Raw genomic sequence first — 24,109 nt, forward strand, 5'->3', positions numbered from 1 at the left:
TCTTGGTCTACACATCACTTTACCTTGTTCGAATCTTGTTTCTTTGGCTTGCTTCATTGGAGTGTCTTCTCTCTCCTGGGACTGACATTGTGTGTTATATATCAGGCATGTAACATGTAGAAGTTTCAGAACCCAGAATCATATAGATCAGTGAAAATTTATATATTTTTGTTTAAAATCTATTTAAAATCACACTGGGCATAATTCATATATTCCAAAAGTAGTTTGACCCTCTGCTCGTGAGATTCTTTTTATGGTATGTCAAAGCAAATTTGGACTTCCATCCCCAATAAACTTTGAGGTTGGAGGACACAAAAGCTTTTGCTCAGACCTAAATCCTGTCTGAAGAAAAAGGGTAACTATTATAAGCCCTTTCTAACCTCTCCAGGAGCAGAAATGATTTACAGCTATGGCATTGAACCATAATTTCTTGATCTCATTTGAGAAGAGCTCAGTAAGAAACCGTGTCTTGATTTTTGTTTGTTGGTTCCCTGTTTTCTTGTCTTGCTTACCAACAATCCACTGTAATCCATGAGTGAGTATGGCAGCAGGCTGAGTGTTCCCTGGAGCTCATTAAGTGAACGTTTTTTCCTAAAATGACTTTTGTCTCCTTGTTTTCAGCCCCTCTTCTTTCCTCTGTCCTTTACTATAACCAGGGCTCAGCAAAAGCTGCCTGGCTTTGTGCAGACCCTACTTAGGGTAGTCTTTTCTTCCTTATTTTATTCATGGCCCCTCCATTTCATTGTTTGCCTTCTCGAAATGTGTTGAAATCTTTCTGTGGTTGATGACTTCCACAATGTCTTGGCTTTTATTGGTTGATTAATTTTGGTATTTCTGCAGTTTTATTTAAACATGGTTTCAGGAGGACCAGAAAGTAAATATATTTCCTAGTCTGCCATCTTGAGCTGAAAATCCCTGTGGATTTTAGCATCCAATGTTCCCATGGGTAAAAAACCCAACCTTGGCATTAATAGATGTACACTCAAGATTTCAGCTTTTCTTGAGCAATCACTAAGGATTTAATATGCGGTCACTTCTAATGGGAAAATAATAACTATCTCATGGCGTTGATTTGAGGATTAACTTAGATAATGGACAAGAAAATGCTTTGTAAGGTTTTAAAATCTATAAAAAATGTTTTTGTTATTATTTGATTTGTTGCTATTTCACCTTTAGCTGACAGTTGTTTGTGACCTTGCTTATGTGAGAAAATGCCTTCTGGTTTATTGTTTTGAAAGCCAGATGATATTTTTCAATAGCTCAATGGAAATGGCATCATTTGTGAAGTTGAAGGGTGAAGGCATAAATGTTTCTTGACATTTGAATCAACTATTGGTCTTCTGGGGCTTGTCCTTATTCTCCTGCAGTCTCTAATCAACATGGCATCCAGAGAGATCCTGTTAAAACATAAGTCAGATCATGTCACTCAAGTCTCTTCAATGGCTTCTTCACAGGAAAAGCAAAGTCCTCAAAGTGCCTCCACAGCCCTAGAAATCTGGGCCTCTGTTTCCTCTCTGACTGTTTCCTTCTCCTCTCCACTTTGCGCCCTCTGTTTTCCACACACTGACATCCTTTCTGCTCCTTGGATACTCCAAGCCCACTCTTGCCTCATTGCCTTTCCATCTGACTGTTCCCTCTGCTTGTACTATTCACTTCCCAGATATGCACCTTGCTCCCTCTCACAACCTTAGGTTCCCTCGTAAATTTTATCTTCCCCAGAAAGCCCTCAGTGATCACTTAGTTTCCGATCGCAGCCTCCTCCTACCAGCTAACCATCTCCATCCGCCTTCCCTGCTTGCTGTTTTTCTCCAGCACTTACCTGATATACTAGTTATTCTACCCATTTATTCAATTTTTATTTACGTATTTACACTTATGATTTTATATTTGCTTCTTTACTTTTGTCTCTCCCCTCAGCTCGAGAGAGGCTATATTCATCTGTGTTAATCACTGCTGTGTTTCCTGAACATGCCTAGAAAACATCCTGAAGAAGGGTGCCTGAAATTTGGTAAGGGATCCATCAGTTTTCTTGGCTGAATGAAGAAATATGTTCATAAATTACTGAACAAATCTCTGGGGTTTCTGAATTAAGGACTAATGGGAAGAGGAAGGCAAATGGTTGGGCCAGGGTACTGCAAGAAGTAGTATTTGGAGTACTCTGATAGCTATCCTAATAGATAACATTTTGTTCATTTAAATAGTTTGAACGAGAGAGCCGGGAACTAGGGACACACAGCATCGAGGTTTTATAATGCATTCCGTAGAGTTCTTTTCAAGTGTGTTCAAATATCATTGAAAATATATGCATGCATATAAACCTCTGTTACTTGATTTAGTGCTTTACAAGAGCCCCTCAAGGAAGGGGTAGTAGCAACTCTCAGTATCCTTCCTTTACGATGAGCTTACGTTATTCAAAATTACATCGTAATTTATTTGTAACTGTGAAACTAGCCTTAGTTATTTAGTAGACCCCCCCTAGAAACCTATGACGTTAATAAAACCAACAAAAATGTGTTCAGTTTCCAGTGATACACACACTACAGACTCAATTATGTGTCATCCATCTTAATGAGGGGAAGAAGTGATTTAACAAACACAGAGCAAACAGAATATGAAGTTTTGTCCTCCATTAATATTAGTAATGGATAAAGTGGGCTCCAACGCCTTCAAGGTAGCTTGAGACCCATCATCTGTGTGTCATGGGCAGGGGGATGCTCGGCCAGGATGTCTTTCTCTGTCACTGAGAAAAATTTCCATAATATATAATGATACTTACTGAAACAGATATGGGGCATTTGGGTAATTAGGAATCGGTTAGCATATTTTTCCGGAAGCCTTGACTACAAAACGAAGATAGTAGATTTGGACACTTCCAGCTATGCAGAAGTTGTTTGGGTATTCATCTTTATGCCGAATGCAGTAAGCTTATTTCATCTCTGCAGCTTCCCATATACCATTTTCCCACCTCTGTTTTGTGTTTGGAAAGACTTTCAGAAATTAAAACTCAAGTTAAAAAGTGAGTGACGGGCTTCCCCGGTGGCTCAGTGGTTGAGAGTCCGCCTGCCGATGCAGGGGATACGGGTTCGTGCCCCGGTCCGGGAAGATCCCACATGCCGCGGAGCGGCTAGGCCCGTGAGCCATGGCCGCTGAGCCTGCGCGTCCGGAGCCTGTGCTCCGCAACGGGAGAGGCCACAGCAGTGAGAGGCCCGTGTACCGCAAAAAAAAGAAAAGAAAAGAAAAGAAAGTGAGTGACAACTTAAATGATATATGGACTATTTTGCTGACTTACAAGAGCATGCAGAATTAAATATGACCCAGTTGAAATGTTAATTTTATTTTAATGTGTATATTGGGGTGGAGTCTTAAAGGTGCCAGAAAACAAGCATTCACCCGTCCTGTTTGGAACTGCAGCACACAGGCACCTTCAGTTACCAGTTCTGTTCATTCCACAGAATCATCTTGGGAAAACATAACTGTTTTTTATGTACCTGGTATATATCTTAATTAGTTTGAAGAATTTCCCAAATACCTGTTAATATGTAGTTCTCCAATTCCAATCTTGCCACGTCCTGTACCAGTGACACAGCACATAGGAGTTTTATTTCTCTTTCTTTCTCTGGGTTGCTGAGAACCCAACGAGAGAACAATGGAATGGCATCAAAGAGATCAGGGTTCCTGACTCAGATTTGCCATAAAATAATAGTGTCCTCTTGGGAAAATTATAGTTATTCTAGGCCCCTTTGCTTTTCTTTACTTTGACAGAGCTGCACTAGATGACCCCAAGTAACACTGCACTCTTTGCAGTAGTAGCTTAGACGTTATTGGTTTTCTGAAACAAATGAAGACAGTGACACAGGAAACTGTGCAACATCTCTGTAACTATGTTTTCTTAGAGTTGCCTCCATTTTACAGATGATAAGGTGGCTGAGCACAGAAGTAGGTGTTTTGACCAGAGGTTCCAGAGTAGATGGAACTGAACCACAAGTTTCCTTCATTCCTGAAGCTCACTTAGCCAAAACATAGGCTTCTGAATATTAAGCTGTAAAGCATATTATCAGTATGCTTTAAAAGAAGCGGTTCTTCTAGGATTTCTAATTACTAGCAGGCGGTTTTGAAATTCTTAGAAGATCATCTAATTTTGTGAGATTTACAGCTCTCTTTTCCTGTCAAGCAAGTTGTATTAGTGCCAGACAATCACCTGAGCTTCTGGATGCTTCTCTGAACCTCTTGAATTTTTCTTCTTGCTATCTGAAATTCATGCCAGATAAGCCTTTTTGTAGAGAGCATGTACAGACTTGTCTATTTTCATATAAGAAAGCGATGCAGTGAGCCAGGTCGGGGATTAAGCCCTCATTCTCAGAGTGGTGTTGAGCTCCTGGTGAAATATTATCATCATTTCCTCAGAATAGAAAAGCAGTTATCTCAAGTTTTTAATGCCATTAACTATTTATACATTTATGTATAATACATACATTTATTGTACCTACGAGGTGTGCTCTCTTTGGGAAGTACAAAGCTATTTGAGACGTAAGTTGTTCGTTTGTTTGTTTTCCCACAAATACTGTGACCCTTTGAGCAGGAAGGTCTATGTTTTACTAACATCTAGAACAAGCAGCTAACACGGTGTCTAAGATGTAGTCAATAAATATGAAATAGGTAAATGAACACATTTCTAAGGAAGGGCCAGGACATGAACAAATAGAAAATTTTCATTTTCAGTCACAAAGCCACAACAGACATAAAAATGATACAGACAACAAAGTGCTACGGTCATTCAAAGAAGGCATAGAGTTGATACAACAAGGATCTCCTCTATGGCACAGGGAACTGTACTCAATATTTTGTAATAACTTATAAGGGAAAAGAATCTGAAAACGGAATCACTGTGCTGTACACCTGAAACGGACACGACATTGAAAATCAACTATATTTCAATTAAAACCCAAACCAACAGACAACAGCAACAACAAAAAACCAGAGAGGTCATAGAAGTTCTTATGAGATTCCAGAAGAGAAGCGAAGCCAAATGAGGACGGGAGAGGAGGCTTTTGAATCAGTTCAGAGGAGAAGTCACAGAGGAACGAGTCTTTGATCTGAACTTGAGATTAAGATTAAGATGAATTAATCTGAATTAATTAAGATTGCAACACAGGGATATTACAGATGAAGGTAATCACATAAACTTACTCTACTGAAACTTGCAGAGGTTATGAGTGTTGTTCAAGATCCCAAAGCAAGTGCATTGTGGAATCAGAATTTTAAGTGAGGCCTAATGAACTAAAAACAAAGAAACACAGAAACAAGCCCTTCCTGTGACACCACGTTGCCTTTGAAGTCGTTTTTCTTTGGCGGGTTGGCAGAAACTGGTTCCAGTGTTTCTTGCAGGAATGACTGGCCACAGGACTGGGCGTCGTAGCTTCCTGCCAGGCGGCCGAAGGTCGCAGGCAGGTGGGTCACTGGGACACACGCGGAGGGGCTCCTGCCCGGCTCCCTGGCCGCTCAGTGCCCCTGCCCCAGAGCGGGGGTGGGGGCCCCAAAGCAGCCTTGTCTGAGTCCCCTGCCACTAGAGAGAGTATTGGCCCAACACTTGTAGAAAACGGGGACCTTGCTGGCAGTTCAGTGGAGGGACACAAATAAATCTTTGCCGACTTTCTGCTGAAGCTCACGAGGGTTCACTCCTAAGCCTCTTACAAGGTCAGCTGCCGAGGCTGCGAGAGATGAGTCGGGGCTCGCGCTCCACCACGGGGAGATCGCTGGTTAAAGCGCTCACGAGGGAGTGAACCGCGTGTCCGCACCGACACGCACGGGCAGACCTCGTCGATGCCTTCTGTTCGGGGTATGAAGCCCTCTCCTGCCTCTTCCAGGCTCTCTAGAAAGCATGTGCAGAGCCTCCCACCCCACCCTCGGACTCCGCGGGCCACAGCTGGAGGGACCAGCCAAGGAACCGTGGCAGGAAGAGGCCAGAGGTCAGCGGGCCTCGGCCGGAGCCCGTCAGTCGGTCCCCATTCACACACCACCAGACGATCCTCTTGACCTGGGCAGTAGCCGCCAACCGACCGCTGAGGTGAGCCCGGTGCGCGCTTGGCTACCTGGCATGGCTGGGAACCCCAGGATCTCCTGGCAGAGGCGGGCATTCTCCTGGGCCGGGTCCGCGGGCGTCTGCGTGTGCAGGGCCTGAACCACCTTGGCCAGGACGATCTGGCACAGGTTGAAGAGGCCTGGGGGGCGGGAGGAAGGAGACGGGGGGCTGGCACCGTGTCCAGGCCGCGCTTTCCAGCCGGGCAGACCGGAAGCCCCCTTCCCTTCCCTCGGTCCGGCCGCATCTGGGTTGGCCTCCCGGGACTTGATGAGCTTGTCCAGCAGCTCCTGAGGGACGGTGCTGCCCGTGCCCCACCAAGACTGGCAGCAGCGCCAGGGCCTCCCAGGGCACGGCGCCCCCGGCCCCAGAGCCTTCCCTCTGGTTCTCGTCACCGGCTGTCACCAGACTTGCATGCAACGTTCTTTTCTTTTCTCTTGTCGTCTTTACGTCCCTCAGCCACGCAACGCGGTGAAGCCCTGACGCTCGCTGCCGCGTCGATACACCCCGAGAACACGATGCTCAGCGAGAGAAGTCATACACAGAAGGACACACAGGGCGTGACCCCACTGAGGAGAAACGTCCAGAGCCGGTAGATCCACAGAGTCAGCGAGTGGGTTCCTGGTTGCCAGGGGCTGGCGAGGGGACGGAGTGATAGCTAAGGGCGTGAGGGACATTTTCGGGGTGACGGAAATGGTCCAAAGCAGTAGTGACGTCTGTACAGCTCAGTAAACTGTCCCCACACGCCCCGGTGCAGCCTGTGAGAGCATCGCGCTCAGGATGAAGGGCTGACCACAGGAAGACTGAACGAGCAGTGGGTCCTGGGCCCAGACGCTCAGCTGGCGCCCCCCACGTGGGGAAGTCACGGGGACTTGCTGAGCCTCCACGGAGACTGGCAGCAGCCCCCGAGCTCACAGGGCACTGCGCCCCCGGCCCCAGAGCCTTCCCTCTGGTTCTCATCACTGGCTGTCAGCAGACTTGCAGGCAACATTCCTTTCTTTTCTTTTGTCTTTTTCCAAGGCAACTCTTGAGTGCATGTATTTAACATGCAGGGAACCAGCCCTGACTCCTTGATCTGGGTCTTCCAGCCTCTAGAGCCTCGAGGACATCCATTTCCGTTATTTACGCGCCCAGTGCCTGGGGTCTGATGATGGAAGCTGACACCGAGGGCGTCACCACGTGCGGGGTGATGTCAGTGGAAGAATCCCATGGCGAGGGCCTGCCTGAGGACCACGCACGCCCGGGCCCTCCCCGCCCCCTGCCTGCAGCCCTGCGCCTGGGAGCGGAGCTGGTGCATCGCGTGCCCGACGTCGTGGAAGTTGGTCTCCCGCTCATCATGCTGCAGCAGGGAGGGCAGGTTGGGCGTAGGCTTGGTGAAGTTGGCCACCATGGCCGCGATGGCGATCTGGCAGCTCCCATCGTGCTGTAGGCAGCCCGGCTGCAGGCCGAAGCAGGCCGCGTGCCCGGACTTCCCCACCCTGCGGAGGGACGTGGATGGGGCCCCGCTTCCACAGAGGAGCCCCGGCCCACGGCCGACAGGTTCCCCCACACACGCACCGAGGATAGAGATCAGGTAGAACTTGCCGATGGATGACCTTGCCCGAGGCCGCGTCCCAGACCGTTTAGAGCCTCACGTCTTCGTGACACATGCTGGTGCCCTCCTCCAGGTCGAAGGTCAGCCCCAGCAGCTCCTGGGAGATGCCCAGCAGCCCGCGTGTGAGCGCCTGCATGGGGAAAGCCTCATTGAGCAGGTACTGGTTCACGTGGTAGCGCGTCTCCTCCCCCGCTTCATGTAGTAGCGCAGGTCCCAGGCGTTGATGGGGCCCTCAAAGTGCAGGCCCCGCCTCTGGCACTCGGCCTTCTTTAGCTCCAGGATCACGGCCGCTCCTGCTCCCCGAGGGGCTTCAGCTTCTGGGCCAGCTCACCTGCGGGCGGAGGGGAGAGGCGCGGCTACGTCCCTGGGGCGGCCCCCCAGCCACCCCCGACCCCGCGCCCCTCGAGGCAGAATGAAGGGTCTGGGAAGGTGACCCCCAAGGACTGACACAGTGGGGTCTCCGGTCAAGGTCCGCCTGACCCCGTCCCCACTGGGACTCAGGGGGAGGCGGTGTTACCTAGGACAGTGGCCACCACCTGGCTGGTCTTGTCCATGTTCATCTCCAGCACGGAGTCGGCATGCGTGCGGAACCCCAGCAGGCGGGACTTCAGGGCCTGCAGCCTCACCAGCTCCCTGAGGATCACGCAGTTCTGGAACCCAGAGACGGAAGGCGCTGGGGACCGAGGGCCACGGCCTCCCCGCGGGCCCCGGGCCAGGTCTCTGCAGGCGGGCAGGGCTCCCAGGCCACTGGCGGGCACAGCCAATCCCCCTCCCTCCTCCTCCTGGCCCGGATTTCTAGACACTTTGGTGCTGTCCTAACACATGGTCTTTATTAACACAGGTCCTTTTGGAACCAGAAACGGCATGAACGTGATGGGCTCTAAGGCCAAGGGCAGGAAGAAATGCGGCCAGTCTTTCCAGGAGCCACCAAGGGGCCTCCCCGGGCTCAACAAGACAAACACGGCTGCCGTGCAGACAGTGGCTCAACCCCACGGCGCCCGAACACCCAGCCCCTGGACGGTGAGACAGCTGTTGCTGCAGGTGGCCCGTGGCTCACTGATGAGGCCCGGCCCCAGGCGTACGCCACCTTCTCTGGGGCCACCTCTCCGGTCTGCAGTGGGGTTCTCCTGGGAGCCCCCAGTCACCACGGGACCAGCGTGGCCTGTCTGTAGCCCAAGAAGGTGGGGACACAAGACTGTCCCCCGTGCCCCCCGCATCACCCGCGAGGCCGAGCGAGCACCAGTGGTGTCTGCGGGGAAGATGAAGGGCTCACGCACAGCCCCCATCTACAGAAGCACAGACTGCAGCCACCTGCGCTATGGAACAAACACAAGTGTCCACGCAGGACCCGATGTCTGACTGTCAAGGCCATGCCCGGGCCACGGTGAGAAGGTGCATCCCCCATGCAAGCCACAGAGAGGGGATGGGGGGGCCATCTGCGATTCTGAGCTCATCGGGCATCACCCCAGAGGGAGAGGGAGAGGGAGAGAGGTAGACAGAAGTACAGAGGGAGAGAAAGAGAGAGGGAGGGAGAGACGTCTCTCCCTTCCCTGGGGGTTCTCTAGTGCAGCCAAGGCTGAAAACCACTGCATTTTGGGAGATGGGTCCTCGTGGAAGAGTTAGATAGTAGCTCAATGGCATTATCGACACAGACTAAAAAGGCCCCAAATCTTGGGGAGTCAGGGAGGGGAGTGTCGGCTGCCTCGTAAACGGGGAGAGATTGGGCATCAGGGGAGGTGTCTGTGCAGCCTGCGCCCAGGGCCCCGCAGACTTCATCTCCCAGCGGTGGTCCTGGGCTGGAAGTCAGCGGGGAGGTCAGGCTGTCCAAGCATCAACGTTGACTTCAGGGCTGATCTAAAAGGCGCCTGGTGTTTGTTGAAGCAGAAAAAAGAGAAAGCAGTAGGGAGAGGATGGGAGTGGGAGGGGGAGGGAGCCCCCCTCCTCAGCACTTCTACCGCTCTCCCTCTCTCTCTCCCTTTCTCCCTCTCTCCCTCTACCTCGCTGCCTCTCCCTCTCCCTCCATCTCTCCCCCTGCCTCTCTCCCTCCCTCTCTCCCTGTCCCTCTTTCCCTGTCCCTCTCTCTCCCTCTTTCCCTCCCCCTCTCCCTCTCCCCCTTTCCCTCTCCCTCTCCCCCTCTCCCTCTCTCCCTTTCTCTCTCCCTGTCCCTGTTTCCCTGTTCCGCACGCTCTGGCTCTACCTCTTTCCCTCTCCCTCTCCCTCCACCTCCTTCCCTCTCTGGAGAGGGAAGGAGGTGGAGGGAGAGGGAGAGAGAGATGGAGAAGGAGGGGGGAGAGGGAGAGAGAGATGGAGAGGGAGGGGGGAGAGGGAGAGACAGATGGAGAGGGAGGGGGGAGAGGGAGAGAGAGGGGGGAGAGGGAGAGAGTGATAGAGGGAGGGAGCGAAAGATGTCTCTCCCTCCCTCCCTCTCTCCCTCCCTCTCTCCCTCTCCCTCCCTCCTTCTCCTCCCTCTCCCTCTCGCTCCAACTCTCCTTCTCCCTCCGTCTCTCCATCTCCCTCACTCCCTCCCAGAGAGGCAGAGATAAGGCAGAGGGAGAGAGGGAGAGGGAGAGATGGAGGGAGAGGGAGAGGGAGGAAGAGGTAGAGGGAGGGAGAGGGAGAGAGGGAGAGAGAACGAGGTCTCTTCCTCCCTCCCTCTCCCTCTCTCCTCCTTCTCTCCCTCTCTCCCTCTCCCTCTCTCTCTCCCTGTCCCTGTTTCCCTGTTCTGGTCTCCCTCTCCCTCTCTCCCTCTCCCTTGTCTCTGCCTCTCCCTCCATCTCTCCCTCTCTGAGAGGGAGTGAGGGTGAGGGAGAGATGGAGGGAGAGGGAGTGACAGAGGGAGGAAGAGGGAGAGAGGAAGGGAAAGGGCGAGGGAAGGAGAGGGGGAGACGGAGGGAGGGTGAGAGAGGGAGAGTCGGAGGAGAGAGGGAGAGGGAGGGAAGAAGAGACCATATTCCCTCTCCCGGTCTCCCTCTCTCTCTCTCTCTCTCTCTCTCTCTCTCTCTCTCTCTCTCCCCCGCCCGTCCCTCTCTCTCTCATCCTCTCTCCCTCTCCCTCCATCTCTCCCTCTCCCTCTCTCCCTCTCCCTTATCTCTGCCTCTCCCTCCATCTCTCCCTATGTGGGAAGGAGTGAGGGAGATGGAGACATGGAGGGAGAGGGAGAGTTGGTGGAAGAGGGAGAGGGAGGAGAAGGAGAGAGGGAGGGAGGGAGAGAGGGAGAGACATCTTCGCTCCCTCCCTCTATCCCTCTCTCCCTTTCCCCCCTCTCCCTCCCTCTCCTCCCTCCCTCTCGTGCTCTCCCTCTCCCTCTTTCCCTTTCCCTCTCCCTCCACCTTCTTCCGTCTCTGGAGAGGGAAGGAGGTGGAGGGAGAGGGAGAGGGAAAGAGGGAGAGGGAGAGCGGAACAGGGAAACAGGGACAGGGAGAGAGGGAGGGAGAGGGAGAGAAGGAGGACAGAGGGAGAGGGAGGGAGGAAGAGACCTCTTTCCCTCTCCCTCTCCCCCCCCCTCCTCTCCATATCTCTCTCCCTCTCTTCCTCTCCCTCCGTCTCCCTCCATCTCTCCCTCTCTCCCTCTCCCTTGTCTCTGCCTTTCCATCTCTCCGTCTCTGGGAGAGAGTGAGGGAGATGGAGAGATGGAGGGAGCGGGAGAGTTGGAGGGAGAGGGAGAGGGAGGAGAAGGAGGGAGGGAGAGGGATAGAGGGAGGGAGAGGGAGAGAGGGAGAGGGAGGGAGAGAGGGATAGAGGGAGGGAGGGAGAGAGGGATAAAGGGAGGGAGGGATAGAGGGAGGGAGAGACGTCTTTCGCTCCTTCCCTCTATCCCTCTCTCCCTCTCTCTCTCTCTCCCCCCCTCCTGCTCTCTCTCCCTGTCCCTCCACCTCCTTCCCTCTCCAGAGAGGGAAGGAGGTGGAGGGACAGGGAGAGGGAAAGAGGTAGAGGGAGGGCGTGCGGAACAGGGAAACAGGGACAGGGAGAGAGGAAGGGAGAGAGGGACAGGGAAGAGGGACGTGGGATGTGGGAAGAGGGAGGGGGGAGGCGGGAGAGAGACGGGGGAGACAGAGGAGGTAGAGGGAGGGGGAGGGGAGAGGGAGAGGGATGTGGGAGAGTGAGGGGGAGACGGAGGTGGAGAGGGAGTTGGGAGAGGGTCGAGGAGAGGGACGGGGAGGGGGGAGAGGGAGGGGGGAGGGAGAGAGGGAAAGAGAGTGACGCAGAGGAAAGAGGGAGAGGGAAGAGAGAGAGAGAGGGGGACAGAGGGAGAGGGAGAGAGGGAGGGGGAGAGGGACGAGAGGAAGCAGGGAGAAAAGAGAGAAAGAACACACCATGTACATTTCTGTCAAATGACACCGGGGATCCTTACACAACCAGGAGAAAATAACACAGCGAGGCTCTTTCTCAGCTGGAACTGGAACTGCAGATGGGGCGAAACACCACCAGGGTGGCCACACATGTCCAGCTGCCGCCCCAGCCCCCTGAGTCTGGTCACCAGGGCTCTGAGTGTTTGCTCCAGGGACCTGGGGTTCACCCTGTCACCCTGGAGGTCGGGCCTAGACAGCAGGGCCCCGGGCTGGACACATAGGGGGAAAAGCATCCCCACAGGACAGCTTGTGCGAGCCGATTCAGCTGCGAGATTCTAGAGGCCCGGGATCACCCTGTGGCCCATGAAACCCAGGAGCCAGGAGGGTCTTGCATCGGGATTCCTGTCCGTTGGACTGTAACGTTTATGTAAGGAATCTTGGAAACAGTGGTAACAAGAGTGAATTCGAACGAGCTTTAGGATATTATGGACCACTCCGAAGTGTGTGGGTTGCTAAAAACCCTCCCGGCTTCGCTCTTGTTGAAAATGAAGATCCCCGAGATGCAGCGGATGCTGTCTGAGAACTAGACGGGAGAACACTCTGTGGCTGCCGAGTAAGAGTGGACCTGTCCAATGGGGAAAGGAGAAGTCGAGATCGTGGCCGCCTCCTTCTTGGGGTCGTCGCCCTCGAGATGATTATCGGAGGAGGAGTCCTCCCCCTCACCACAGATGTCCAAGACGGAGAAGCTTCTCCCGCAGCCAGAGCAGGTCCCTTTAGTAGATATAGGAGAAGAGAGAGATCACTGTCCCAGGAGAGAAATCGCAAGCCGTCCCGATCTTTCTCTAGGTCTCCTAGCCGATCCAGGTCAAATGAAAGGAAATAGCAGACCACTTTGCAAGAGGAGTGGTGCACAGGAAATAACTTCATTTGACAGGAGTATGTACAGAAAATTCAAGTTTCGTTTGAGACTTCCGAAGCTTGATGCACTTTTTAAATGTTTTAGCTGTTCACATTTGTTTGTCTCTTGGGACAGTGACACATAAAGGTGTCATTCTCTATGGTTTGAAATGGGTCATATGAGGCATGTAATATGCAGAATTGTTTCTTTACAATGTTCTCTTAAGCAAAATTGAATTTGCTTTGAATTTTTGGTCTTGCCTAGACTGAGAATAAAACTCTAACTCCTGCCCACCTAAAGTGTGATGTTTATTATTATGGAAGCAACACTGGCAAACATTGAAAAGACTTTCTGTAGCTGGGATATGGTATGCAGCTGTAGTTAAGCAAGCAGTCTTTAAAAGGTGCTGTGAACACAAGCCAGCAGGTAGAAATGAAAGCCACACCCTTACCCTAGATTAGAGGTTTAAGAATTCCACTAGTCTTCACACTGGACAAGAGGTTGTCCAGTGAGTTTAGAATCTAAGAAGTTTCAAGGAAGTTAGTTTCCCTTTGAGTTAGGTCATAAGTCCCCTCTGTGATTGCCGTACATGAATACATAGCTCTTTGTAATGTTTTTTGGAAGTTGAGATGATCAAGATACCAATGTCTTGCCAGATGAAGAGTATATTGTAGAGCTGAACTTTGAGTTACTGTGCAATTTTTTTTCATGCTGTCATTCGTAATATGTTTTGTGAGACTCCTTGGGATTAAAGTTTTGGTTCCAAAAGGAACAAAGAAAAAAAAAAGGATCCACCTGCCAATGCAGGGGACACGGGTCCGAGCCCTGGTCCGGGAAGATCCCCTGTGCCGCAGATCAACTAAGCTCATGGGCCACAACTATTGAGCCTGTGCTCTAGATCCTGGGAGCCACAACTACTGAGCCCCCATGCCACAACTACAGAAGCCCGCACAGCTAGAGCCCGTGCTCCGAAACAAAAGAAGCCACTGTAATGAGAAGCACGTGCCCGCAACAAAGAGGAGCTCCTGCTCGCCGCAACTAGAGAAAGCCCGTGTGCAGCAATGAAGACCCAACGCAGCAAAAAAAAAAAAAAAAAGACGATACCGGCCAGGTGATCAAGGGTAAAATTGTTTGTCACAAGTCCCGTTGATGGGGTGTATCCTTGATGTGTGTATCCTTGATGGTGTGTATCCTTGATGATGTGACCTGAGGAGAATGACATTTTTATCTGTGTCTGGATCTTCCGCCCCAAACCCCGTAACTCCAGCCCAACCATAAGAAAAACATCAGAAAACCAACAGACAAACAAATTGAGGGACAAAATACCTGACCAGTCCTCCTCAAAACTTTCAAGGTATTAAAACCCAGGGATGTCTGAGAAATGTCACAGCCCAGAGGAGACTGGGACAGAAAAAGGATGTTAGGGGAAAGCTAGGGAAATTCTAGTAAAGTGTGGACTTTAGTTAATAATAACGTATCCATCTCGGTTCCTTAGTTGGATAAGCATGTCGTACTAACGTACTAAAGTACTAACGTGTTGGAAATAGGGGTACTGGGTCGGGGGTCCACAGCACTCTGTACACTCTGTACAGATCTTTGCAACTTTTTTGTAACTCTAAGCTATTCTAAAATTAAGCAACTACTAAACAGAGATAAGAATGTTATTTCCCTGATTTGAACATGCCTGAGTTTGTTTTCATGGTCACATTTGTGCTATCTGGATGTGTCTTGGAATCAGTAGCAAAGGAGAGTTGCCAGCCCCTGGGAAGATGCGGCTGGTTTGCAGGTGGCTTGCTCTGGAGCTGAAGACCACGGTGGGAAGTCTGCAGCCTCGGGCTGCACTTAGAACCATGGGAGGGGATGGGCCAGCTCAGTTAGGGATGGAACCTATAAATAAAACTCTTTTTCTTTTCCATTATGGCTTATCACAGGATATTGAATATAGTTCCCTGTGCTAGACAGTAGGACCTTGTAGCTTATCCATCCTATATTTAATAGTTTGCCTCTGCTAACCCCAAACTCCCAATCCAACCCTCCCTCCCTCTTTCTCCCCCTTGGCAACCACAAGTCTGTTCTCTATGTCTGTGAGTCTGTTTTTGTTTCGTAGACAAGTTCATTTGTGTCGTATTTTGGATTTCACATATAAGAGAGATCATATATGTGTCTTTCCCTGCTGACTTACTTCACTTAGTATGATGATCTCTAGGTCCATCCACGACGTTGCTGCAAATAGCATTATTTCATTCTTTTTATGGCTGAATATATTCCATTGTATATATGTACCACATCTTCTTTATCCATTCATCCATCAGTGGACATTTAGGTAGCTTCCACATCTTGCCTATTATAAATAGTGATGCAATGAACATTGGGGTGCATGTATCTTTTCTTTCTTTCTTTTCTTTCTTTCTTTTTCTTTCTTTCTGTCTTTCTTTATTTTTTTGTCACACAGTATGTGGGATCTTAGTTCCCTGGCCAGAGATGGAACCCATGCTCCCTGCACCGGAAGCACAGAGTCTTAACCACTAGACCACCAGGGAAGTCCCAGGGGTGTATGTATATTTTTGAATTAGAGTTTTCTCCAGATCTATGCCCAGGAGTGGAATTGCGGGACCCTATGGCAGCTGTATCTGTTCTCTGCACGTCTCACATCAACCACCTGCACTCCACTGCTTGCTCTCAACGTCATCTTCGGGGAACACAACCTGCGACAGGGACCTTGACAAGAAGAAATGGCTCAGGGAAAAGCTACCTGCACAGGGAGGAGATAGAGGCCATCGACCCTGGGTTGCGGCGGGGAGAGTGGGCACGGAGATTTGTCATTTCATCCCTGATACTCAGCCCTCCTGGCTGCCCCACTCTAGGTCACCTCGGGATACAGAGGTGACCCGGTTAGAGTCCCAGCCTGTGCAGGAATCTAGGGGCACCAGCGGGTCTGAATAATATTAGTGCAGGGTCTCCCCCATGGCACTGGGGTTATTTGGGGCGGGTCATTCTCTGCTGGGGGCCCCTCCTGGGCACTGTGTGGGGTTCAGCAGCATCCCTGTCCCCACCCATTTGATTCCAGGGGCCCCTTCCCCCCCAGTTGTGACAACCACAGATTTTCCCCAGACATCACCGAAGAACTGGGTGAGGCGGAAGCAGGATGGCCCTGGGTGAGGACAGCTGTGTTGAAGCAACCAGCCTGGCTTAGGGCAGGGTCCGCCCCAGTCCCGTCAGAGCCTGCATTTACAACTGCCCCTTCCCTCTCCCACCTCCCATGCCCTGCAGTGGTCTCCGAGACATCATCCCCGTGTAACAAATCACACCTTCTCAGTTTACTGTCCCCAGCACCTAGAAGAGTGTCTGCTATGTAGTAGATGCTTCCTAAATACTTGCTGAATAAAGGAGTTGAATAAAGGGATGAGTGCATGAATGAATGAAGGTTACCATGGAAGGAGGGGGGAGATTCCCTTTCTGACTCTCGGGGGTTGGGATATCAAGTGAAAGATCCATCCTAAATAGGCTGACCAGCCTTCTGGGGTTCCCCGGAAATGAGGGTTTCCCCACAGTTCCAGCGCTCAAACCTGAGCGGTCCTGGGCAAACTGGGGGCGGGTGTTGGTCACCCTGTGTAAACACAGTAACAATTGCAACTGCAATAGCAATGGCCGAGGACCTCTACGGTCTTATTGACCAGGCCCAGTTCTTTACCTGGCGGGGAAGGGTGGGCCGGGATTGGAATTCCGGTGATCCAGGGTGGGCGGGTGAGGGCACACCCCGAGCTTGTGTAGGGGAGTCCAGGAAGGTTCTGGAGGAAGTGACAGTGACACAGGAGGGAGGGAGGAGTCTAAGGAAGAACATCCCACACGACAACGTGTGCCAATGGCCCTGGGCCCAAGGTCACACCTGACCAGGGCTTGCTTTTTTTCTTTTTTTCTAATTTACATTTTCCCACATGGATATGCAATTGTCCTAATGCCATTTATTGAAAACTCCTTAATTTCCCCACTTTCTGTCATATCAAGTTCTCATCTATCTGTTTCTGGACCTTTATTCTCTACCATAGAGGTATACGTCCCATCCTTGCACCACTAGGGCTGTTTCATCACTATAACTTTATTTTTTATTCATTTCTTTCTTTGGCCGTGCCGGGCGGCATGTGGGATCTTATTTCCCTGACCAGGGATCGAACCCGCACCCCTTGCAGTGGAAGCTCAGAGTCTTAATCGCTGGACCTCCAGGGAAGTCCCCAGGGCTTGCTTTGACATCCATCGAATGGTGGCGGGTGGGCACGGGGAGCAGCTGTCTGTGAGCCATCCTGTGTAGAAATGCAGGGTGGAGGGCAGGACAGCTGGAGCGGGAGGGGAAGAGGCGGAGGAGGGAGGGAGGGATGGCGGGCGGGCGAGAGACAGACAGAGAGTTTCCGGAGACACTAGCTCTGGCCGTGTCCTAGGGCATGAAAGCTGAAAATAGCTCCTAGTGCCGGGAGCCTTGGAGCCGGAGCCTGGGAGCCAGGGTGACTGGCTCTCCTCCCTGATGTGTGTGTGGGGGGGGAGGGGGTGGGCTCCGGACTTCTCAGGCTGGGAATGGGGTGCACGGAGCAGGGACGGAGCAGGGACCCTTCTCTCTGGGACCTCGCGGGCCATCCTTAGCTCACAAAGCTGAGCCACTCCTGGCCCTACGAGTGGGGGGCTTATCCTCCCTGTCCCCTGGATCACACCCCCTCACACACAACTTCCCCTTGTGTGCTCCCAGCAACCAAGATAATCTGTTTTTAAAAGATTTGGGGGAGGGGGGTAAACATACAAACAAGAGCAGAATGGATACTTTTTCAGAATGGGAATGGCTCTGTGTAACCCCATCCCCAAGGTAACCAGAGTCCTGACCTCTAACACCCTTGACGAGTCAGCCTTGGTCTGGGCTTGCAGACCCACGGAAACTTCCTCATCCCCTCCTTCAGACCCCGTCTCTCCCTCGGCGTCTTTGTGAGAGGCACCCGGGGAAGTGGGACTGCTAGGCTGTACTGCTGCTAGAACTCCACCTGGGCTCCACCAGGCTCCAGCCCCCCGCCCTGTGCACCTCTCTGACCCTGAGGCACCTCAACTGGTAGGAGCGGCATCACCTTCCCTCCCGGGACTTGTGACACTTAAGGGAGACACAGAAAGGACAAGCGTTTGGCTCCCTGGCTGGCAAAGAGCAGGTGCTCAATTGTCATAAGTGTCCGTATCAGTGAGGGTTCGCCAGACAAACAGAATCCATAGCCTCTGTGTGTATATACACACACACGTACACATGTACACGCATACAAAAATATACAGCTGTGTATATATGCAGTACGCATACAGACATATACACATATAGTATATGCAATACGCAAATACATATATACACACATATATATAATGCATAGTTTGTATATATACAGTATGTCTACACACATATACACATAATATATACAATAGACACATACATATACACTATACATACACACATATGAAATGCATAGTTTGTATATATATATACAGTATGTACACATTCGTATAAGATATGCAATATACACACCTAGGTTCGTCTATATCATACATATATACACACATACAAAGATATTTAGGTGTGTATATATACAGTATACATACATACACATATAATATATGCAATACATACACGTACATACATACAGACACACATATACACCTACATATAAAAGCATGTAGAATAAAAATATATATGTACTGCATCTATAAATTCGTCGTATATATACATACACATATCATATATAGGATACATACACATACATATATACAATGTATACACACACACCTATATGTAAATATGTGCATGTACATACACATATAAGTACACACGCAAGTGTGTATATAGAGAGAGTACATACATATATACATATAATACCTATACACATACAGGTATACAACATATATACACACCTATATATCAATATACACTGTATACATACATACATACAGTGTACATATACTGTACACATACACACCCATATATCAATACATGGGTGTGTGTATATATACAGCATGTTCACCTTCATAATATGTATACTGTATATATACACATACATACATGTATACAATATATACACACAAATATATAGGCTTGTATGTATACTGTATATAGTACTTACACATAGACTACAAACGCATGCACATATAAACATATGTGTATACATATATATATCATATCTATACACACATATACAAATTAATAGGCTTGTATATATTCAATATTTTTACATATATAGTTTCGTTTTAAGGAGTTGACTCTTGTGACCGTGAGGCAGGCAAGTCAGGGCAGGACTCTGGGCTGGAGACACAGGGAAGAGCTGATGTGCCAAGTCCATTGGAGGAACACTTCCCTCTTCCTAGGGCACCTCATTTTTCTCTCCAGTCCTTCAACTGATGGACGAGGCCCACCCACGCCGCGGCATTGACAATCTCCTTTACGCAAAGTGGACCAATTTCAGTGTTAATCTCTTCTGAAGAATACCTTCCTGGCCACATCTGGAATAATGTTTGCGGTTGCCGGGGCCCCACGCAGTGCGCACATGAGATTAACCATCCCCGTGGCGATGATGACACTTTATTTTCTCCCTTGACCATTGTCACTACTATTCCAATTAAAATGGCAGTGCTATGAGGGCAGGGCATTTCCTTTTTTGCCAGTACTGAGCGTCCGCCGTCTGGTGCCTAGCATAGGCTAAATACACGGCATTTTTGTGAACAGAAGCCGGGATTCCAGCTGTCATATTTAATAGGAATTATAGTCTTATTACTGTGTGTGTGTGGGGTGTGTGTGTGTGTGTGTGTGTGTGTGTGTGTGTGTGTGTGTGTGTGTGTGTGTGTGTGTGTGTGTGTGTGTGTGTGTGTGTGTGTGTGTGTGTGTGTGTGTGTGTGTGTGTGTGTGTGTGTGTGTGTGTGTGTGACGGTATGTCGAGGTCAGGAGTCGAACCCGCCACCACTGGCCCTGAGAGGTTTGGCCGGGTCCCCACTTCGGGCCGGTGGGTGTGGCCAGGGGCAGCCGATGACGTGCGTGCGTGCGTGCGTGCGTGCGTGGGAGCGTGCGTGCGTGGGAGCGTGCGTGCGTGGGAGCGTGCGAGTCCAGGAGGCGGGCCGCGCGGGCCGTGAGTGTTTCAGTCCGGCCCCCGGCTCACTGTGCTCGCCTCACGCCGGCCCGAGTTCGCAGCAGCGCTGGGGGCCCCGGGCCTGTGACCACAAAGAGGGAGCCGGGGCCCGGACGGGAGCGCGGCGGCGGCAGCTGAGGCCCAGGCCAGGCCCCGTCCCTTCAGCCGCCCGCCTGCCCGTCTGCCCCGCCCCCGCCGGCGGCGCCGCGCCCCTCCCCCAAGCGCCAGACTAGCGCGGTGCGGGGACCGCGCGCGAAGACATGGGGGAGAAGCTGGAGCTGAGGTTGGAGTCGCTCTTGGGGACCGAGCCCGCCGTCTACCCGTGGCCGCTGCCGGTCTACGTAAGTGCCGCCCGTCCCCTCCTCCCGGACCCCCGCCCCTCTTCCCCCACGGCGCGCGCTGAGCCCACCGAGAAACGGAGCGACTCGAGTCGCCAGACCGTCTTTGGAGCCCCCCTTCCCGCCCCGCCGTGGTTCTCCGCGGCAGTTTCCAGCCCCCGCGCGCAGAGTGGGCAGAGGGGAGCCGGCGCCGGCCGGGGGCGTCGACTCGGCCGCGGGGACCCCGCGCTTCTGCGGGGCGCCCGAGCCGGTCTGCGGTTGGCTCTGCAGGGCTGGGGACCCCGGTCCCCCCGGGCCTGGAATGTCGGCGGGCTTGCCCTTCTGTACTTTAGGATCTGACATGTAGGGTTTCTTTTTCTTGGTAGTTTATTCTTAGCGGTATCAACGTGCTTAGTTTTTTTTTTTTTTTTCAGGGCACCCTTTCCTCCCTCTCTCCAGTTTTTTTGTGTTTCTGTTTTGTTTTGTTTTAGTTAGGCATTTTGTCCCTCTGATCTTGAGTGGGTGGGCTGGCAGGACACTTGGAGAGGAGGCGTTCTGTCCCCTGACCTTGAGTGGCCTTTGGAAAATGACAGGCCAGACGGAAATTTAACTTAATTGATATATAATATTGTATCTGTCCAAGGTGTACAATGTGATGATTGGTATATATATAGTGTGTGAAATGATTACCACAATAAGTTTAGTTAACCTTAATTCACATAATTACAAATGTTATCTTTGTGATGAGAACTTTCAAGATGTACTCTCTTAGCAACTTTCAAACATAAAATACGGTACTGTTAACTGTAGTGACCGAGCTGTACATTACATCACCATTACTCCCTTGTCTTATAACTAGAAGTTTCTACCTTTTGATCGTCTTCCCTCATTTTCCTCACCTCCAACCCCCAGCTCTGGCAACCGTCATTCCATTCTATCATGAGTTCAGTATTTTAGATTTCACATATGAGATCATAAAGTATTTATCTTTCTCTGTCTGACATTTCATTTAGCATAATGCCCCCCAAATCCACCCATGTGGTCACAAATAGGCAGGTTTCCTTCTTTATCACGGCTGAATAATAGTAGGTTGTATGCATCCCATTTTCTTCATCCATTCATCCACAAAAAAACACTGAGGTTGTTTCCATGTCTTGGCTCCTGTATTGGGTTGGCCAGAAAGTTCATACAGTTAATGAATACACTGTTCAATAAAACTTGGTGAAAATGAGTCTTTCATTTTTACTTAAAATAAATGTTTGACAAAGCCAGCTAGGCATCCCTTTGCGTAATGGCTTATACCACATTGAAATATTTTAAACATATGAACAGTAATAGCTGAAATGACAAATGTTACTAATATTGACACAATTTATCAAGGAGAATATGTTAGAATATGTTAAAATGCAGATGGACAGTGAAAGAACAAATATAACTTTTAACTAAATATTGTCTTGATATTTAGACCATTGGTTAAAATCATGATAACAGGTTTCATCCATTTCAAGAAAGCAGAATATTTGCAGATCACTTAACATTTACTAGGTATGTTCTCAGTCTGGAAGGATATATTTCACTGACATGTGTCATTTAATTTAACCACATCCCTCTGTAATAGATAGTGTTATCCCTATTTGCAGATAGGAAACAGGCTCAGAAAGATTAAGAATGTTACCTAATTCTAGTAAGCAGCCAAACCTAAACTGATCTAATTCCAGGGCAAAGCTCTTTCTGACACATCAGTGTGGGTCTTTATCTCTTTGAGAATTGTTGAACATTAAAAGCCTTCTTCCAGTTAAATGCATAAAGAAACAACATGAGCAATGACATAACAATACAAGTCTCACGAAATAATTGGTGTGTTTGGCCTTGCTTTTGTTGATTGATCTTTTGCAAAATTGCTTTTCTCTGAGATATTTAAAGTGGACTTTAACTATTTTCTTGGAAGACTTTCCTAAATTATACCTATCAGAAAGCTGCTTTGCTTTAAGGCTGAAGAAAAATGAAAGCTTACTTAACTACACTTAGGTGCCAGGGTCATACTATGAGCTCTACACCTGCCAGGATTCACGCTAAGATAGATAGGGTGGCTCAGCAAACTGTCCATAGTCCTGTGATTCCTTTCTGATATTCTGAAGTAGAAATAATTTAATAACTGTTCACAAAAGAGAGAAACACTGTTTCTTGGTCCTCAATATCATGCTGCTGTAGGCTAATTCTTTCTCTCTTCTGTCGCCCCTTAGTATAGAGAGTGTGTTTTGGGGACCCTCCTTCACGATCTTCTGCATTCCAAGAGCATCTTACATAAATCCAGGACTTCTCAAGCAGCCAGTTTTGCCAGATGGTCTTAGGGTTGGTTGTACCCCTATATGTATAATCCTGAACTTCTCAAGTAAGGTCCTTAGAGAGCATAATGGCTAAGAGAATTGGTGCTGATACCAGACCTGAGTCCAAATACTGCCTATGCCCCTAACTAGCTGTGTAACCTTGGAGAAGTAACTTAAGCCCCTTAAAGGGATTAGATTTCTCACCCGGAAAATGGTATAATAAATGCATCTACCTCATATGGTTAGTGTGTAAATTAATGTAACTTGAGATGGTGCATGTTAAGCATTAGCACAGTGCCTGTCTCTTGTTAGTAGTACCTGCTTTTATTATTAATTATTCTCTTTATATTCCCAGTTCCAGCTAGGTGCCTAACATATAATAGTTGTTCAGCACATATTTACTGGATTGAACCAGCTCTGAAATTTAAGCATTGGGTCAACAGCAAAGTAGTCACCCCACCATCATTTCTCCCAGAGAAAGGGAGAATAGATGGAAGCCAGCCATCATACTTTCTTTTCTTATTCTAAACTTCCCATCCAGCCCCAGCAATAAAATAATCTTCCTGAACCCCAACAATTTCAAGAATTTTTCAAATCACACTATTTGAAAATAGTTGGGTTGCCCAGATCTAATATGTCCCAGGACCCCAAGGTCACCAAGCTTATATTGATGAAGTCTAGTTAAGATAAATGATTACAGTTAGTAAACCAACTGCTTATGAGCTCATTGGGCTTTTTAAAATTTACTATCTGCGCTTCATAGACACACAAGTATTTTGCTTTTGTAGGACGCTCAACAGTCAAAGTAGTCTTTTAAAAAGCACAAATCAGATGCTATTATTGCACTGCTTCTAACCTCTAAAGGCTATCTATTGTAAAGAGATTAAATTTTCAACTACTTAGCCAGGCTCACAGAGACCATGTGCTCTGGTCACTTACTACATCTTTCCCTGACCTTCATGGGGTTCGAGGCACAGTTGTCTTTTTCAGTCCCTCAGATGCAACAAGCTCTACTTCTTGCTCTCCCAGCTTTAGATTGGCTAATCCATGTACCCAGACCAATTTCCCTCTTATCGTTAAGGTCTCGGTTCAAACGCCACCACTGCTATCTTGACCAAAGAGACCTGCCTCCTCAGTGCCTCTCCATCCCTTTGTCCAGTCGTATTTCTGTCACCGTACAACATTTATTTACATGTTTACTCTGTCTTCCTCCACCACTGGACATTTGCTTAAGAGCAGGGACTTTGTAATTTTTTGCTCACCACTGAATCTTCCAAGGCTTGCAGCACACACTGGCACATAGGTGTGTAGGAAATGTGTGTCTAATAAAGAATAAATACGTGAATAAAAAAAAACTGTGAAACACTAACACAAGAATATTCTTCTTTCAAAAGAATAATGAAAAATAATTTCATTCAATAAGAGTCATTCTTAGTTACTGATACGTGACTTAGTAGATCCCATTCAATTTAAAATGT

General features: G+C 49.4%; 1 protein-coding gene, 1 long non-coding RNA gene and 1 pseudogene across 7 annotated transcripts in view; all 3 read left to right on the top strand.

Moving 5' to 3' along the window:
• The window catches only part of LOC309823773, a 41,961-nt gene extending 32,164 nt beyond the window's left edge, over positions 1-9,797 (top strand). Inside the window, exons 7-12 of one of the 5 annotated variants that reach the window (XR_014296867.1) lie at positions 1,918-3,244; positions 5,865-6,064; positions 6,536-6,668; positions 7,097-7,649; positions 7,744-7,827; positions 8,512-9,797. This is a non-coding gene — a long non-coding RNA (uncharacterized lncRNA). The other 4 variants (XR_014296866.1, XR_014296868.1, XR_014296870.1 and 1 more) reach the window with 4 other exon arrangements.
• A 2,529-nt stretch (positions 9,798-12,326) lies between these two features.
• On the top strand, positions 12,327-13,150 carry LOC309824189 (serine/arginine-rich splicing factor 3-like; annotated as a pseudogene). Its single transcript has one exon. The product of its transcript is annotated as a serine/arginine-rich splicing factor 3-like (transcript).
• A 6,809-nt stretch (positions 13,151-19,959) lies between these two features.
• LOC309824465 (uncharacterized protein) overlaps positions 19,960-24,109 on the top strand; it is a 41,587-nt gene continuing 37,437 nt past the window's right edge. The window contains exon 1 of the mRNA XM_082657373.1: positions 19,960-20,328. The gene's annotated coding sequence lies outside the window, so the exon portion shown is untranslated. The remainder of the gene's footprint in view (positions 20,329-24,109) is intronic.

Source organism: Grampus griseus, assembly GCF_964374135.1.
Source record: "Grampus griseus genome assembly, chromosome: 6".
NCBI classification, from domain to species: domain Eukaryota; kingdom Metazoa; phylum Chordata; class Mammalia; order Artiodactyla; family Delphinidae; genus Grampus; species Grampus griseus.